The 6,530-nt window shown below is 40.7% G+C and overlaps 1 protein-coding gene across 1 annotated transcript in view; it reads left to right on the top strand.

The window, feature by feature from the left end:
* Positions 1 to 6,055: 6,055 nt before the first annotated feature.
* Orc4 (origin recognition complex subunit 4) overlaps positions 6,056 to 6,530 on the top strand; it is a 37,200-nt gene continuing 36,725 nt past the window's right edge. Inside the window, exon 1 of the mRNA XM_069332435.1 lies at positions 6,056 to 6,193. The gene's annotated coding sequence lies outside the window, so the exon portion shown is untranslated. The remainder of the gene's footprint in view (positions 6,194 to 6,530) is intronic.

Below are 6,530 nucleotides of genomic sequence, written 5' to 3'. Positions count from 1 at the left end.
AGTGCTTGTTGTCAGTTACAGACCCTACAGGTGCTTGTTGCCAGTTACAGACCCTATAAGTGCTTGTTGCCAGTTACAGACTCTATAAGTGCTTGTTGCCAGTTACAGACCCTACAAGTGCTTGTTGGCAGTTAGTCTTCACGCTATAAGGGCTTGTCAGTTATGATGGGATTTATTTGACTGCTTAGGCAAGCTCATTTGGGTCAAGAAACATTAGGTAGTCACAGACTACACTGTTGCAATTGCCAGTGAGCGGCCAATAGGCAAGATCGTGTTCCACACTTATTTAATTTTATGCATCAGTTGTTTGAACAATTAACCCATTCACCCATGTCACAATTTATTCATTTATGGGTGTCATTTGCCTTTCTCACTGTTTATGGCCTAAAGCAATAAATGACAGGACTAATTTCTAAATATATTTAATTAGTATAAACTTTCATTATGATAAATATACCAATAAATGGTATTACAGTGCAAAGTAAATGATAAATTTATGTTGCATCTAAGCTACATCTTTTACACCAAAATCTCAACGTTCAACACGTCAGGCTTTAAACATGCAAACTTTTGTGTTTCCATTTTTCAGGGAAACGACCAATCTGCTAAAATATGCGACATATTAGTACAATTTTAAAGTGCAATAATATTGACGTTTCTATACAAAGGCCATGATAGATTAGAGGGGGGGGGTTGGATGGGTTCGTATATTTCATGTTAGGCAAAACAGCTGCATTTTTATGGATTAGCGAATCAAGTGAATGAGATAATCTGAGATGCACAATATAGTTCACAGCCACGTTATCAAAACTAGTGGCTGATAATTATTATTATTAGTTTTGAGTTATCAAAACTTTCGTGATCATTAGTTTAAGAAACTCCTGAACTATTTAAATTGTTGGTAACAATGTAAATTTAACCTTAATACACACTTAAGGGTGAAACTCTATACTAATCTCACTGCCTAGATAAGTTAGGTTAGGCTTGGATTATGTTGGAATTTTTAGACATAATCCGGGTTTTTATGAACTAAAAGCATTATTTTGTTTAATGTCATGAGGCAACAAATTAGATGAGGAAGTAATCAGTGAGGAACAAGGTGGGCTGCTTGCTGTAATAGGTGTTGTGGATCAGGTATCTGAACTGAGAAAGATAGTAAAGAAGGCATGTGAGAAAGCTGGTAAAGTTTATATGGGATGTCTCGGGTTTAGGGAACGCATACGACAAAATGGACAATGTCTCATGAGAGTGAGGAACAGTGTCTCATGAGAGTGAGGAACAGTGTCTCATGAGAGTGAGGAACAGTGTCTCATGAGAGTGAGGAACAGTGTCTCAGGAGAGTGAGGAACAGTGTCTCAGGAGAGTGATAATCATGGTGTTCTTGGAATGCTGTTAAATGCTGTGACGAGTTTCATTCAGGAAGTAGAGCATGAGTAGGAGTTAATAGTGTAATGAGCGCTTGGTTAAATATTAATGTATGCCGGGTTGTGTAATGTTTCCATTGTAGCTCAATATATATATATGGATGGTCATGAGGCTTGTCGTGATTAGAATATTATAGAAGTGTGTGAGCCTAGTGTTTGCAGTAAGGGGAGGACAGTACAGTATTTCAGATGTGCTTGTAGATGATCCACTTCTTATAGCAATGAATGAAAATATTAGTGTAAATTAGTTAAAGATTATATCGAATGCGAATGAAATCCGCTAAAAGCATACAGATAGAGAAGAAATTGTGTCTGTGATCAGTTCAAATACTACGAGTGTGAAACTGGCGCATTGTTAAAGTTGCGTGAAGTGAATCTGGGAAGGAATACAGCTGATGCAATAGCTGGGAAGAACATGGCAGTGATAAACGGTGCCAGAGGGATGCATGAGTGTGGTGTTGCTTACCATTATCCACGGCACAAGTGCGGGTGTTTTATGAGTTATCAACACATCAGCAGTTAAGACCAGTAAACATTAACAATATTAAGCGTGCATATGGTATGAGTTGGACAGAACATGGAGCGATAATTCCTTGAGAAACAAAACCTGGTGGACCAAACTCTCACAAGTCAAGCCTGGCCTCAGGGCGGGCTTGGAGAGTAGAAGAACTCCCCGAGCCCCATCAAGCAGTTATCAAGCAGGTATTATGAAATTATAGGTATTAAATTTATGGGCAAGTGACGGCAGTTAAGTTCAGTTCATGTAAAATGCAGCTGATAACCATCCTGTGAGTGGCAGTGGAATAGGTTACAGCGAGTGACATCATGGGCTCAGGAGTTGAGCGCAAATGTTTGTTTTATCAAGGCAAGTTAAATATGATAAGCAGTTACATAGATTAATGTATATATCAACAGTCATAATGGCTTCGAGAACTGCATAGACCTCAATTAAGTAACTTAGCTCAAAAAGTTTAAATTTCGTTAAGGGAGAAACAAGTTTAACAATGTATATATACAAATTTAAAGAAAAATAATAACAGTGCAAATGTATTTGTATTTGTATTCAGAATGGAGGGAGGGAGCGAGGGAGGGAGGGAGAGAAAGAGGGAGGGAGGGAGGGATGGAGAGAGGTATGTGTTATGAGAAAATACTAAATAAATTAAACCTGGATCACGTCACCGGAAGTCAGAAGAACTAGGGTAAACATTACCACACAAAATTCTCAGGGGAACAGACAGGGAAGACAAGGCCTGGTCATTTAGTCTGAGGTGGTACACGAACAAGGACACAGTTCAACGCAATGTACTCAAAGGTACCACAGCTAGAGACATTTAAAAGGATTTTGTTAGTACATACCAGAACTGTGGACAAATGGAATGCGCTAAGTGAAGTGGTGGAGGCAGACACCATCATAGCTTCAAATGTATGATAACATTTACAATCATACATTGAAGGTTAAGAGGTGAGACCAAAGAGCGGGGGATTAAGCCTCGCCAGCACAATTAGGTAACCACCAGCACCCTGACTCTTATTTAGATAAATTAAACTACTTAAGAATAGATTAGTATTTGAAAATGACTTCAAATATTTTATATAATGTTGGTAAACGTAAAACACTGGTCTACAGTTACACAATGTAACACAGGTTTTGTTCCTGGAAAATGTTATTTTTGTTATTGATTATGCCTCTTAAATATAAAAAAATAACGATTATTCCCCTCAAACTTTGCTAGACGCTTTGACCTTGGCCTCAGACAGCTTAGGTAAGACGTGGTGAAGGTAGCTGAAGGCTGCTGACTCCTCCTTCAGAGCTGTGACACATTCTGTCTTCAGTCGGCAGCCCTCAGGGACCTTCAAGACGTCTTCCCTAAGCTGTCCCAGGCAGAGGTCAACACAACGTTTGACGACAAATAATATACATTTTATATACTTGGGAAGCATAAGCAATCAGAAAGTAACACTATAGTCGTAGTCCAAAGGCCCCGGATTCGATTCCCGGCTGAGGAAGAAACAAATTGGCAGAATTCTATTTATCCTATGACTCTGTTCACCTAGCAGTAAATACTGTAGGTACCTGGGAATTAGACAGCTACGGGTTGTATTCTGGAGACATTTGTGTGTGTACTCACCGAGTTGTACTCCTTTAGGTGTGCTTGCGAGGGATGAACTTTGGCTCTTTGGTCCCGCCTCTCAACTGTCAATCAACTGGTGTACAGATTCCTCAGCCTATTACGCTCTATCATATCTACATTTGAAACTTTGTATGGAGTCAGCCTCCGGTAGTCACCTAGTTGTGCTTGCGGGGATTGAGCTCTGCTCTTTCGGTCCGCCTCTCAACTGTCAATCAATCAACTGTTACTAACAACTATTTTTTTCACACACACACACACCCAGGAAGCAGCCCATTACAGCTGTCTAACTCCCAGGTACCTATTTACTGCAAGGTGAACAGAGCATCAGGGTGAAAGAAACTGCCCATTTGTTTCCGCCTCGGCTGGGAATCGAACCTGGGCCCTTAGGACTACGACTCCCGAGCACTGTCCACTCAGCCACGAGGCCCCTAATAATGTTTGTGTACTCACCTAATTGTGCTTGCGGGGTTGAGCTTTGGCTCCTTGGTCCCGCCTTTCAACTGTCAATCAACTGGTGTACAGATTCCTGAGCCTACTGGGCTCTATCATATCTACATTTGAAACTGTATATGGAGTCAGCTTACACCACATCATTTCCTAGTGCATTCCATTTATTAACTACTCGGACACTGAAAAAAAAAATTCTAACGTCTCTGTGGCTCATCTGGGTACTAAGTTTCCACCTGTGTCCCCTTGTTCGTGTCCCACCCGTGCTGAAGAGTTTGTCTTTGTCCACCCTGTCAATTCCCCTGAGAATTTTGTTGGTGGTTATCATGTCTCCCCTTACTCTTCTGTTTTCCAGGGATGTGAGGTTCAACTCCTTTAACCTTTCCTCGTAGCTCATTCCTTTCAGTTCCGGGACGAGCCTGGTGGCATACCGCTGAATCTTCTCTAACTTTGTCTTGTGTTTAACTAGGTATGGACTCCAAGCTGGAGCTGCATACTCCAGGATTGGTCTTACATAAGTGGTATACAGGGTCCTGAAAGATTCCTTACACAAGTTTCTAAAGGCAGTTCTTATGTTGGCCAGTCTAGCATATGCCGCTGATGATATTCTTTTGATGTGGGCCTCTGGGAACAGGTTCGGTGTGATATCAACCCCCAAATCTTTCTCTCTATTTGACTCTTGCAGGATTTCACCTCCCAGATGATATCTTGTGTTCAGCCTCCTGCTCCCTTCGCCTAATTTCATTACCTTACACTTTCCTGAGTTGAACTTTAGCAGCCATTTTCTAGACCATTCCTCCAGTTTGTCTAGGTTATCCTGTAGTCTCTGTCTATCTTCATCCGTCTTGATTCTTCTCATAATTTTTGCATCATCTGCAAACATTGAGAGGAATGAGAGGAACCCTCCGGAAGATCGTTTACATATATTAGAAACAGGATGGGTCCAAGTACTGAGTCCTGTGGGACTCCGCTGGTGACATCTCGCCACTCTGATGTCTCCCCCTCACCGTTACTCGCTGTTTCCTGTTGCTTAAGTACTCCCTTATCCACTGGAGCACCTTCCCTTTTACTCCTGCCTGTTGCTCGACTTTTTTAACAGCCTTTTATGGGGTACTGTGTCAAAGGCTTTCTGGCAGTCCAGAAAAATGCAGTCGGCCCACCCTTCTCTTTCCTGCCTAATTTTTGTTGCCTGGTCATAAAATTCTATTAAACCTGTGAGGCCCGATTTACCATCCCTGAACCCATGTTGGTGATGCGTTACAAAGTTATTTCCCTCCAGTTGCTCTACGAGCCTTTTCCTCACGATCTTTTCCATCACCTTGCATGGTATACAAGTTAGGGAAACTGGCCTGTAGTTCAGTGCGTCTTACCTGTCACCCTTCTTGTACATTGGGACCACGTTAGCTGTGTTGGAAATAACCAACAGTTGTATACACCTTTGTATTAACCACAAGTAGTTACTAAAATTACTAACTTGTAGATTTGATCATTATCATGATTTATTTAGACATATTGCCAGATTCTTCCTAGTCAGAGTGACGACGTGAGGAACGACAGGCAGTAACATGAATTCTCTCCACATTTAGTTGGATTTATAACAAGAGTCCAGTTTAAAGAGTCCTTTACTAAAAATAGTTACTAATAAGTTTAATTTCGTAGTATACTACTACTTACTGGAACTCCCTTATTTAGTTGATATCAAACATTCTAGAGGAAATTACTTTGATGTAAATGATTTTACTTTAATTTTCTCGATTGGCTGCACAACTTTAATAAGCCAATTTATGTTACGAGAAATTCTATTTTATCACAGAAGAATTTAATGTGATATTAATACTCGTCACTACCTCTTCCTTTCTTAGTCAATTGCGATATATACATATACATTTACGCTCGAAATGTCTATCGAGAGCCGCGCATGCGCAATAAGAAAGAGGAGGAAGACGGGAGAGCGTCACCAGACACGAGAGAGCACGACGCCGACGCCATTGTCAGCCTGTAGCAGAGCTACGTTTGATCCCATTTATTTCGCTCCCATGACCAGTAGAGCGGTGCCACGTTATCTGGCACAGTAGCCGTGTCCCAGACTAGTATATGAGCAATTCCAAAGTCAACGCCTTTCAAGCAGCAGCTGGAGGACGAAGAATTGCTCAAGTCTTCACATCAACGGACACGCGGCTCGGCAGCTAGGTTTACCCTTTTGTTATTATGTGGCCACAATTAACATTTAGGCTAGTTGTCGTTAGGCCGTAGAACAAACAAACAAATCCCGTACATGTCTTGAGTGATCTTACAATCTAAATAGATGATTATTTGTATTATTTCTCTATAGAAGAACTTTACAGTGCTGGAATATAAATTGCACAGATATTGGCTGAAATGTCCTACAGTTATCCTCATGATTTAGGATTTATTTGTAGTTACTTATTATGTAGAAGATTTCTACAATGTAATTGCCTCAATTATACTAACCCATTGATTTACTGATACTGTTCAATATTTCAGTAGTATATTGAGCATTTACCTT

This window comes from Procambarus clarkii, chromosome 27, assembly GCF_040958095.1.
Source record: "Procambarus clarkii isolate CNS0578487 chromosome 27, FALCON_Pclarkii_2.0, whole genome shotgun sequence".
NCBI lineage: Eukaryota > Metazoa > Arthropoda > Malacostraca > Decapoda > Cambaridae > Procambarus > Procambarus clarkii.
Note: the sequence above shows the minus strand (reverse complement) of the source record. Positions and strands in the feature narration are given on the sequence as shown.